The sequence below is a fragment of the Tamandua tetradactyla genome, chromosome 8 (genome assembly GCF_023851605.1).
Source record: "Tamandua tetradactyla isolate mTamTet1 chromosome 8, mTamTet1.pri, whole genome shotgun sequence".
Taxonomy (NCBI): domain Eukaryota; kingdom Metazoa; phylum Chordata; class Mammalia; order Pilosa; family Myrmecophagidae; genus Tamandua; species Tamandua tetradactyla.
In genome coordinates this window covers 46,926,535-46,939,577 of record NC_135334.1, presented here as the reverse complement: position 1 = coordinate 46,939,577, position 13,043 = coordinate 46,926,535, and the positions used below count along the sequence as shown (strand labels likewise).

General features: G+C 36.1%; 1 protein-coding gene across 4 annotated transcripts in view; it reads right to left on the bottom strand.

Annotated features, from left to right (window-relative positions):
- Positions 1-13,043, bottom strand: part of MTMR2 (myotubularin related protein 2) — a 156,766-nt gene that overhangs the window by 127,022 nt on the left and 16,701 nt on the right. The window contains exon 1 of one of the 4 annotated variants that reach the window (XM_077113193.1): positions 9,266-9,501. The exons of the other annotated variants lie outside the window; for them this stretch is intronic. The gene's annotated coding sequence lies outside the window, so the exon portion shown is untranslated. Of the gene's footprint in view, positions 1-9,265; positions 9,502-13,043 lie in introns of those variants that run through there. 4 annotated transcript variants of the gene reach the window in all.

The window sequence follows — 13,043 nt, the reverse complement described above, 5'->3', positions numbered from 1 at the left end:
AGCAATAAATATGTATGCACCAAGCCAGAGTGCTCCAAAGTACATGAGGCAAACACCGAAAACACTGAAAAGATAGACACATCTACCAAAACAGATGGATACTTCAATTCCCCACTCTCATCAATGGACAGAACATCTAGACAGAGGATCAATAAAGAAACAAAGAATTTGATACAATAAACGAGCTAGACTTAACAGACATTTACAGAACATTACACCCCACAACAGCAGGATCCACCTTTTTCTCAAGTACTCATGGATCATTTTCAAGGACAGATCATATGCTGGATCATGAAACAAGTCTCAATAAATTTAAAAAGACTGAAATCATACAAAACACTTTCTCAGAGCTAATGAAATGAAGCTGGAAATCAATAATAGGCAGAGGGCCAGAAAATTCACAAATATATGGAAGCTCAACAAAACACTCTGAAACAACCAGTAGGTCAAGGAAGAAATTACAAGAGAAATCAGTAAAATATCTAGAGGCAAATGAAAATGAAAACACAACATATCAAAATTTATAGGATGCAGCAAAGGCAGGGCTAAGAGGGAAATTTACTGCGCTAAATGCCCATATCAAAAAAGAAGAAAGAGCAAAAATCAAGGAATTAACCGTTCACTTGGAAGAACTAGAGAAAGAACAGCAAACTAACCCCAAAGCAAGCAAAAGGAAAGAAATAATGAAGATTAGAGCAGAAATAAATTAAACTGAGAACATGAAAGCGGTCGAGAAAATCAACAAAACCAGAAATTGGTTCTATGAGAAAATCAGTAAGATTGATGGGCCCTTAGCAAGGCTGGCAAAAAGAAGAGACAGGATGCAAATAAATAAAATCAGAAATGGAAGAGGAGACATAATCACTGACCCCGCAGAAATAAAGAAGGTAATGAGAGGATACTATGAACAATTTTATGCTATCAAACCAGGCAACAGAAATGAAATGGACACCTTCCTAGAAAGGCATGAACAACCAACACTGACTTGACAAGAAAGAGACGACCTCAACAACCAATCACAAGTAAAGAAATTGAATTGGTCATTAAGAAGCTCCCGAAACAGAAAAGTCCAAGACCAGATGGATTCGCATGAGAATTCTACCAAACATTCAAGAAAGAATTAGTGCCAATCCTGCTCAAACTCTTCAAAAAAATTGAAGAGGAGGGAAGGCTACCTAACTCATTCTATGAAGCCAACATCACCTTTATACCAAAGCCAGAAAAAGATATTACAAGAAAAGAAAATGACAGACCAATCTCTCTAAAGAATATCGACGCAAAAATTCACAACAAAATTCTTGCAAATCAAATCCAGCAGCACATTAGAAGAATTATATACCATTAATGACCAAGTAGGATTCATCCCAGGTATGCAAGGATGGTTCAAATAAGAAAGCCAATTAATGTAATACACCATATCAACAAATCAGAGCAGACAAACCACATGATCATCTAGATTGATGCAGAAAGGTACGTGACAAACTTCAACATCCTTTCTTGTTGAAAAACACTTCAAAGGATAGGACAAGAAGGGAACTCCCTCAACGTGATAAAGGGAATATATGAAAAACCCACAGCTAGCATCATCCTCAATGGGGAAAAACTGAAAACGTTCCCCCTAGAGCAAGACAAGGATGTCCACTGTCACCACTGTTATTCAACACTGTGTTGGAAGTTCTAGCCAGAGTAATTAGACAAGAAAAAGAAATATAAATCATCAAAATTGGAAGGGAAGAAGTAAAATTCTCACTATTTGCAGATGCTATGATACTGTATGTTGAAAACTGAAAAATCTACAGCAAAACTACTAAGCTAATAAAAGAGTACAGCAAAGTGGCAGGTTATAAGATCAACACTCAAAAATCTGTAGTTTCTCTATGCACTAGTAATGAGCAATCTGAGGGGAAATCAAGGGAAAAAGTTCCATTTACAATTGCAACCAAAAGAATAAAATATAGGAATAAATTTAATGTAGTTTTAAAGAAAACTACAAGAAATTGCTAAAAGAAATCACAGAACACCTAAATAAATGGAAGGGCATACCATGTTCATGGATTGGAAGACTAAATATAGTTAAGATGTCAATTCTTCCTAAATTGATTTACAGATTCAATGCAATACGAATCAAAATCCCAACAACTTACTTTTCAGAAATAGAAAAACCAATGACCAAATTTATCTGGAAGGGCAGGGTGCCCCAAACAGCTAAAAAATATCCTGAGAAAGAAAAATAAAGTTGGAGGCCTCATACTACCTGACTTTAAGGCATATTATGAAGCTACAGTGGTTAAAACAGCATGGTACTAGCATAAAGACAGAAATACTGACCAATGGAATCAAACAGAGTGTTCAGATACAGACTCATCTATGGACAACTAATCTTTGATAAGGCAGTCAAGTCAATTCCCCTGGGACAGAAAAGTCTCTTCAATAAACAGTGTTTGGAGAACTGTATATCCATATGCAAAAGAATGAAAGAGGATCCATATCTGACACGCTATACAAAAATTAACTTAAAATGGATCAAAGACCTAAACATTAGATCTAAGACCATAAAACTTTTAGAAGAAAATGTATGGAAATATCTTATAAATCTTGTAATAGGTGGCAGTTTCCTAGATCTTACAACCAAAGCACAAACATTGAAGAAAGAAATAGATAAATGGGAAGTCCTCAAAATTAAACACTTTGAGCATCAAAGAACTTTGTCAAGAAAGTAAAAAAAACAGCCTACACAATGGGAGTCAATATTTGAAAATGATACGTCAGATAAGGATGTAGTATCCAGAATATATAAAGAGATTGTTCAACTCAACAACAAAAAGACAAACAATTCAATTACAAAATGGGCAAAAGACATGAACAGACACTTACCAGAAGAGGAAATACAAATGACTAACAGGCACATTAAAAAATGTTCAACCTCCTTGGCTATTAGGGAAATGTAAATCACAACCACAATGAGATATCATCTCACACCCACCAGAATGGTTATTATCAATAAAACAGAAAACGACAAGCGCTAGAGAGGATGTGGAAAAAGAGGCACACCTATCCACTGTTGGTGGGAATGTAAAATGGTACAACTGCTGTGGAAGGAAGTTTGGTGGTTCCTCAGGAAGATAAGTATAGAACTGTCACATGATCTGGCAATACCACTGCTAGGTATCTATTCAGAGGACACGAGGGGAAGGACACAAACAGACATTTGCACACCAATGTTTATATCAGCATTATTTATAACTGTCAAGAGATGGAATCAGCCCAAATGTCCAAACATCCACAGATAAATGGCTAAACAAGCTGTGGTATGTACATACAATGGAATATTACACAGGGGTAAGACAGAGTAAAGTCAAGAAGCATGTAACAACATGGATGGACCTTGAGGACACTATGCTCAGTGAGATTAGCCAGAAACAAAAGGACAAATACTGTACGGTCTCACTGATATGAACATTAATGAATGAACTTGGAGAATTTCAGTTAAGAACAGAGGCCATCAGGAGATAGAAATATGGAAGATATTGGGTCACTGGAGCTGAAGGGATACAGAATGTGCAATAGGACTGACTGCAAAAATTCAGAAATGGATAGTACAATACTTCCTAGTTGTAGAACAATAATGTAAGTACACCAAATTAAGCTGAATGTGAGAATGATAGCGAGAGGAGGGCTGGGGGCACAAATGAAACCAGAAGGAAAGAGAGACGATATAGACAGATGGTATAATCTAGGAATGCCTAGAGTATACAATGATAGTGACGAAATGTACAAATTTAAAAACGTTTTTGCATGAAGAAGAACAAAGCAATGTCAGTGTTGCAGGGTGCTGAAAACAGATGGTCATTCATATTTTAAAACTTTAACTTAGGTATGAGACTAAAGCAAAAATGTTTATTTGGTACTTATATTTCGTGCATTTCCTAATATAACTTATATGGGCAGTTTAATTGAACACCATAAGTACGTGGAACCTTGAATAGGGCATGAGATTTTATAGGTTTGTCCAGAGGGATGCCCTGATAAATCCCAGAGTGATACTCCGATAAGTCCCAGAATGATTTGAACAGTGAATAAAAAAGTATTTGCAAAGTCCCCTTGGGGGGAATGGCGAGAAAGGGGGGAAAATTCAGCTTCCTCATTTGGAGAATTCCTGATATTCTCGCAAGCAGTGGGGACAATCAAATCAATAGGCCAAGTCCTCAATCGTGGGGTTTGTTCCTATGAAACTTATCCCCACAAAGGATAGACTAAGCCTACTTAAAATTAGCCCTAAGAGTGACCCCCAGCTAACCTCTCTTGTTGCTCAGATATGGCCTATCCTCTCTCAGCCAAAGCAGCAAGCAAACTCACCACCCTCCCCCTCTATACCTGGGACATGACTCCTAGGGGGGTAAACCTTCCTGGCAACGAGGGACAGAAATCCTAGGATGAGCTGAGACTCAGTATCAAGAGATTGAGAAAGCCTTCTCAACCAAAAGGGGGAAAAGAGAAATGAGACAAAATGAAATGTCAGTGGCTGAGAGATTTTAAACGAGTTGAGAGGTTATCCTGGAGGTTATTCTTACGCATTTTATAGATATGCCCTTTTTAGGTTAAGGTGTATTAGACTAGAGAGAAGTGCCTGAAACTGTAGAGCTGTGTTCCAGTAGCCATGTTTCTTGAAGATGATTGTGTAATGACAGAGTTTTAACAATGTGACTGTGTGACTGTGAAAACCTTGTGTCTGATGCTCCTTTTATCTATGGTATGGACCGATGAGTAAAACATATGGATTAAAAATATATAAATAATAGAGGAACAAATGTTAAAATTAAAAATATATATATATTGGATAGATGGAAATACTAGTGGTTAATGAAAGGGAGGGGCAAGGGGTATGGTACGTATGAGTTTCTTTTTATTTCTTTTCCTGGAGTGATACAAATGTTCTAAAAAATGATCATGGTGATGAATATACAACTACGTGATGATACTATGAGCCACTGATTGTACATCACGTATGGAATGTTTGTATGTTAAGAATGTATGTGCTTGTACATTGTTGTACAAATAAAAATTTTAAAAAAGAAGTCAGAGCTCCTTCACAGAGTAAGACTTACAACATATCCATTATATTAAAAATAACAACAACAAAATAGGAGGCCAGATCTATTCACACTAAGATAATTTAAAGGGATAGATGACTTACAGAGAAAACACATTAAATAAACATTTCAGGAAATCAAGGCTTTTATTACAAAGACTTCTAGAAAAGTCACAAAATGTCAAAAGAAATCATATCTCATTTTTTACAAAAGTCAAATAGGATGGAATTTGAGAACATAACTGAAAAGACATAAAAATTCATGGGTTCATGGTCCAAATAAACTTTTTAAAATGACCCTTAATTCTATAACAACTTCAAATGGTCAAAATTAAAAGAATTATGTTACTATTCAAATTGAATCAAGGTTATTCTATAGTATCTGCTTTAATCACTAGATGCCCCCAATGTAAAAAAAAGTATTTTCTTTCCAGTGTTTCCCAATTAAACAGTCATTGTTCAATATCCATGACCCATTTAAATGAAAGACTACATAAATAAAGATTCATTTCCTATACACTAAAAGACATCTTTTCATAATGAGAATGGTCCCTAAAATGAAGCAGGAAAAAGTGAGGGCTTGTCAATGATGACATTCATTCAATGGCCGTAAGAAAAACTTCAGGGGTGGAGTTATTATACAAGAAGTTCAAATATAAGATTTCATGATTTAGAGCCTAGACATAAAACTCTAGTATCATAGATGAAATGAAGAATTACATTCCCAGATATTGGAAATTTCTGCTATCCTGGATTTTACCACTTTTAATATTCCTTTCATCTCCTGATAGTCAAAACGTGCCCCCCCACCCTAAACACACACACAATTGTTTCATTTGAAAATGTGTTTCAAAGACTTATCTTTCAACATTGTTGCCTAGTTTTGCTGCATAATCTTTCCCCACAGAAAGGCCTCTCATACATGCAGCATCATTAGAATTTGTTCCTTATCCCCAAATACATGGGAACTTCTTCTGCCCAAACATTTCACCAGAACAGTTATTAGAAAATTAAATTATAATCATGATTTCATTCTGTTCCAAAAAATCATTTAACGGAGTTAGAAAACAGCACTGACATGGCTAGAATACCTAAATCATAAATAAATAGAAATTTCCAGGCCCTGGATAATCTTCAAATAATAAAATGCAGAATAATAGAAAGTTAAATGCACTCTAGAACAAACACAATTACAATACTCAACAGTAAGCAAAACTTAATTCGTGCCCTCAAGAGCATTTTTATCCAGATAAGTCAAGTATGTTATATAAAACAATATTTATAAACAAAACACACACATATTACAAATTAATGAAGCTATTCTAAAGAGAACATTTTTCAAAGCAACAAATTTGATCAGAGCATAACAGCTCTCAGCAATACTCTTTTAATAGTACCAATTATACTTTATCCATATACTTATTCATTTTATATAAACTCCCTTACCAAAGAGGTTCAAAATTCCTCTTAGAATAAAACTGCAATTATATTCTAATAAAATTATTCTAATGCACTAAATCCTATTTCATTATCAACCCTTAGGAAGCAGAGATAAAAATTACATTAAAATGCAGTCTCTCACCTCCCTCACTTCTGTCTTTCCAAGAGTGTCAGGAATGTTCCTTCTCTGCATGTATACTCAATAAATTTTCTACTTATTTGTTCTATCTGTGTTGTACTTTTGAATTGTTTCTCACAGCACAGCCAAGAACCTGGAAGCCAAAAACCAGCAATATATTTTGGTGAGCCAGCCAGGAGTCACTTACTCTCCAACTGTCTGGCCTGGTGAGTTCCAGGAAGTTTGGTTGTGTGCCTCTGCTTTTTCTTCTCATCGGGCTCTCTACCCTGTGTCTGTCTGTCTGTCTCTCTCTCCTCAGCTCTCTGAAACTTGCCCACTCACTTGGCTTAATCTAGGGGCTTTGATGTGGCACCCCTATAGGACATAAACATGGCTCACCCTGAGCCATCGCCTCCCTCTTTGGAGACGGCAGGAGTCCCATCTCCATCCTGCGGAGATCCAAAGAGGCTCAAGCAGGTGGGTGATACCACCCTTTGGGGCCTGGTATTAATCTATAAATTTATCTGGAGGGATATGTAAGTCATTTTTTCCTCTTGTTGCACTCCAGAGAAAAAGTGTCAAATTTGGACTGAGGGCTCATGCAGACCAACTTACGGGTCAGCAGCCTATTCAATATGCAGGAGGAGCAGTAGCAGTTCCAAAATGCTAACCCAAATCAGAACTACCAGAGAGGTCAGGGAGACTGGAAAGCCAGTGACCACATGATAACTTAAAAAGTGTACCATCAAATCTGTAAATTATAATATGTTACAGTGCATAACTCATGAGGATAAGGAAAACCCTGCTCTATTACAAGGGAATGCTGGTGGAAGGTAAGAAAAAGTATACCCAAGTAGACTCTGACTCCCTAGAAGGGCAAATAGTGCATAAAACCTATTTTATTGGTCAGTCAGGTACTGATATGAGGAAACTCCAGCAACTCACTTCTGGACCACAAACCCCTATGAATGATCTCATGAACGCTGCCTTTTCTATTTTGAATAACCAGTACAGCGCTGCAGAGGAAAAAAAGGCAAGAGAGACAGGAACAAAGCTTGGATCATAGCACTTGCCATGAATGGCAAATAGCCGCCTCAGGGCCACTCAGGGGAGAAGCCAGCCAGATCCTGCTATAAGTGTGGAAAGATGGGGCATGGAATAACGAGTGCCCTCAGGGATGTCAAGCACTTTCAGGGCCTCGCCCCTAACTATGGGAAAGCTGGGACACTGAGCCCCAGAGGGGAGTTGAGGCCCTCCCAAAGGCCAAGTAATTGCCCCCAAGCAAAACTGAAGAGGACCAGGGCCTCTTCTGGCTCCCTAGACATTGCCGAAGAACATCAGTTTCAACAAGCCCTGGGTGACAATTTTTTAATTAATATTTTAAAATTTTAATTATTATTTTAATTAATATTCGAGTCACTTATTCTGTTTTGACCTGTCACTCAAATCCATTATCCCAGCAATCCTGTCCCATGGTAGGGGTAAATAGAAGGTCTAAAGCCAGGACCTTCACTCAGCTCCTCCTTTGTTGAACTGGCAGCATACTTTTAAATTATCAGTTCTTGATAGTACCAAAATGCACCACGCCTTCTAGAAAAATCTTTCTCACTCTCTGGGGGCCACCTTCCCTCTTCCCCAGTCTCACTTGGTCAATGCAGCTCCTAAGCTATCTTCTTCTTGCTATTACACAGCCCTTGCATTTTTAAGCTTCTCACCAAATTTACTTTTTCCAGACACCAAAATGATGCTGATGTGAAGATTTTCAACTGTTCCAAACTCCCTTCTCAACTCCTCCCCTCTCAACTTAAGTGAGATAGCCAGAGAGTTTTACATCCCATCAGGCAGGGCCTATACCTTGTGACAAGCCAGAAGTAGCTACAGATGATAACCCTCCTTAAGATTAAGGGTCAGGCTAGAACAAGGAGAGAGGGGAGAGAAAAAAAAAAAATGAAGGAGCTCTTAACCAAGGAACATTAATCAAAGTCAAAAGGGCCTATATCTAGCACAGACACCCTTTGTGTCTGGGGGGCTACCTACTTAATGGGAAACACTCTGCAGCAGCCCACCCATATGACTCCAAAGGACCACCACCTGAGTAAGTCATCTATGGATGACCCACCCAAATATACTATCTGCCACCAGGCACTGCCCTGGAGAGAAAGGATGGTAGAAGAAGCATCTCTGAAGAAGGCAGGAGATGGGGGGATAAGTACAGCTAATCTATAAACATAAATGGCTCCACACTGCCTATTGCCTCTTGCTTCACTCATCTCTGTCTTTGCAAGAGCACCCACATGCTCCTCCTCTGGGTGTACTCAATAAATTTTCTACCTGCTTCCTTTAAGAAAAAAATTTATATGAAATTGTAAGCCATTTGTACTCATAAAAAACTTCATTCAAATTCACAGAACTTTGGCCCTTGTAAATGGAAAGTCACTTTCACTAAACTTTGCCTCTTTTTATTCACTCATTCCACCTTAAACCATATTATTCTCTTCATACCTAATTTAAAAGAATCAAGTCAGTTTTATTACAATGTTAACTTCTGGTTCTAAAGGATTATCAAATGAATACACACTCACACACACTCACACACACTCAAGCCTGCCCTATCTCACCAAGTGACAAAGAGTTTTCTTCCATCACAAGATCAAAACAGAAATGTCATCAAGTGACAGTCACTCCCCACATTTACTGGTCTTCTAACAATGCCTTTCCTTTGCCACACTAATGCTAAGAGAAATGTTCTGCCTTTGTCTCAAAGTTCTAATATTCAAATTATAGCATTTAGTTGAACAGAATTATACAGACTAATAACTGGGTGGGGGGAGGTGACAGGGATTACACCTCTACATGCTTTACAAAACAGTATAATTAAATAAGGAAACACTCTCCATTTTTCTTTTTTGCTTTATTTAGATTTGGGGTTTTAAATTTATACTCATGCCTTAGTATTAATCAGGGTAAATACTTGTAAATTAGAAAAATTAAACAAATTTTGATACCTACTACAGAAGTATTCTTTTGCTCAATATTACTGGGCCTGTTTTAATGCTATGAAGGTAAAGAAAACTGTCTCCAGATGGCAAGGTGTTCACTTATCACTCCCAAATACTACCTCAGCTTCCTTGAAGGGATGGAAACAAAGAATCTTCACTTCAAACTACAGGCCTCTTAGCCATCTCCCCTCCAGCTTTTCCCACTTTTCCCCTCCATTTGGGGAGCAGGAACCTCCTAAATCTTTTTTTTACATCCTCCTCTCCCCTTCAAAAAATTTACTGACATCACAATGCATGAGGAAAAGACTTCAAAACAGATTCACTGCTTCACAGGATTTTAAATTTAATGAATATCAGATATGTAGTATCTCATAATAGTGCCAGTAGAGAAAGGATGCAATGGGAAGTCAGAAGAGAACGGAAAATACAGCCTAATGGTTAAAAAATATGGGCTTTAAAGTCACACAGACTTTACCAAATCTAGCAACTTACTTAATTAAAGTTCTTTCTATATCTCTAAAATGAGTATCATACAAGATTATACAAAGGATCAAATAAGAGATCAGTGGAAAGTACTTGGCGCTAATAGTTGACTGGCAAAAACTGTTCAACAAATAGCATTATGGAAATAAAACAGCATCCTCTTTCAGAAGGTATTACAATAGGATGAAATATGAAATAAAGGTTTCTTTATAAGAAGGAACTTACTAATTAAATTAAAATGAAGCAAAATACTTGACCATAAAAGTATTTTAATCAGATCCGTACTGTAAAATGTCTTCATTTACACTAAGAAAACTAAATATACAAACTTTTGAACTTAAAAAAAGTAAAGTTTCCATTAACTGATTAACTACTTAACACAAAGCACAAACATTAGAGGGAAAAAGCAAATACATAAGTATGTATGTACTTATATACATATACTACATACATATGTACACACACACATACATATATATATACATGACTTCCGCTATATTCAGGCAGAAGACTGATCCAAAATTTCATTCACAAAACCAACTCTACCACCATTTGTCAGCATAACCTTAAGCAGAGCACGACCTTTATTCTGCCTCCACTGATTTGCTAGGTTGTTCATGGACCATTAATAGAATTTCCACTGTCAATCACACTGATACTTGGAGGCACTTCACAATAATAAACAGAAAATAAAATCCAAGCATTAACAGATACCATAAATACATTTACATCCCTTTTAGCTCCCCTAATCTAGCATTTCAAAACCCAATAAAAACATTTCTTATAAAAGGAAAATTTCTGAAAAGATGAAAAAATATGGAACAGTATTATATATTCTTAATTCAAAAAAATGTGGTTTATAATTATATTGTAATTAGTATAACTAAAACATAACTGTGCTAGGAAGAAGTTATGCCATGAAGGCCTTTAATTTTTTATTAAATAAAAGCACTTAAACAAAGGAAAATTTTTTAATTTAATTAAAATACCTAGAAACAAGTCAATTATCTTTTCAGTTATCTAGTAAACAAATGCCTTCAGAGGATTTGGGAAAGTTTGTGTTTCTTCTGACTTCCAGTCATCATTAGCTATAGTCATTACAGTAAGATTTAAACCACTTGCCTTCTTTAAATCCTGTCACTCCTACTGACAATTAAAGTTTCCTTCAATTTTCCATGGATAGAAAAGGTCCTTTTTAAAAAGTATTTTCATGTAAGTAATATCTGAATCACATACATAGCATGCGCCCAAGAACATTAAAGAATGGGTTCTATATTTTGATTGTAAACAAGCTTTTCTAGGAATGCAAATTTTGCTCTCAATGCTTACACAATGGACTAGTGTAATAAGCACTGTTCATGCTTGATTAGTCATCCTGTTGTAGTTTTTTTTTTTCTTTTTATATAATAAAAGGCCTGCAATGTTTATAAAGCATTTTGGACACAAAAGACTTATTGTCAAAATGTTTGCAGGATCCCCAAAAGAGAAAAACATCCCCAAACACAAAGCTATTTACAGTTTAAAATTAATTTTTAAATGCAATGCCCTGTGTTTTTTTATGTTAATAAATGTATAGGATAAATGAGATGGAATAAATGGCCTTATTATCATAATACCTGATTGAGAGAAATAAGAGATTGATTTTGTCTTCTTCAGAGAAACAAAGGGGATTTGAGCTCTGGGAAAGGCTTCAAAGTGGCACATGTTGGCACTTAGTTTGGAACATCCCAAGATTCTAAGATACACATGTTCCTGGATACAGTTTAATTTGTATTCTTTTATTTCCAGGTCTATGAACTGTGTTTCCCAAACTAAAAATCTGTGTGTTATTTTATAATGCAGCAGCAAGTCCGAAAACACAGGTTGAATAGAAAATGACTTGCATACGTCATTTTTTTTTAAAAAGTAACATTTTCTTCAAAGACCATCTTGTCCAGAAATGTAAATAAATAAAACAGGTAAAAGTCAAGTATTCTAGCAGAAATGAGTGGGTGCATGGGGTTTTGGGGTGAGGATTACAGAGTAAATTGAGGGACCCTGAGTCCCAGCACCAATACCAACACTTCTTGCAGCTCCTTAAAGGAGTGTCTCAGAGCTGCTTCAAAAATCTGACTCCAACTCAGATGATAATTAGTAGACTTTTTTTTTTTAACTTATAGCTTTATAAGTAGCCTAGAAGGAAAAAGTTCTTTATATAACAGTTTAACTGAAAGAAATACCATACTAATCTGCAAATTGGTCAGATTATTATAGCTGAAAGAACAATACTTGGAAGTTGCTTTTCCTTTTAGAAACAAACACTTCCATCCCAAGTTAAGTATAAGGGTGGAAACACTAAAAGAGGGCAATTGATCTAGTCAATTAATGCTTGTTCAACAAACACTTTTACTTGCACAAATATGGAGAACTCATGTCTTGATAAATGATTTCTTATGCAATTTTCTCACCGCACCATATAAATATGAATTCATTATGAAAATCAGATCAAGTTACATATCTATTCTTCAGGTCATCTGGATAGATTTGTTTTTACTTATCCAAGACAGAGCAAAACTGATTATTATACCAACCTGTCACTACCCTTTCAGTGCAATGAAATACAATATTTTGCATAAATCTGAAAGTTATATAAGGAAAGTTAACACAGGTGTTACTTTCAGGCACTGAGTTAAAACATTCAGTAGGAAAACAGAAGTCTCTTTTTCTCTGTAACCCAAAGATGTTAAATCAAAAATCTAATGTACTGGCATCAATCCAATCATATCTGCCATGGGCTTCCCTCCGTAATTTTGAATACTGTTTTCTATTTACCAGATAAGCTGATTGCTAGAAACTGTAAACAAAAAAGAGAGATTTTTTTTTTCTTCCTTGCTGTTGTCTTTTCCTATTTCTCTATCTGTATGATAAGGATGAA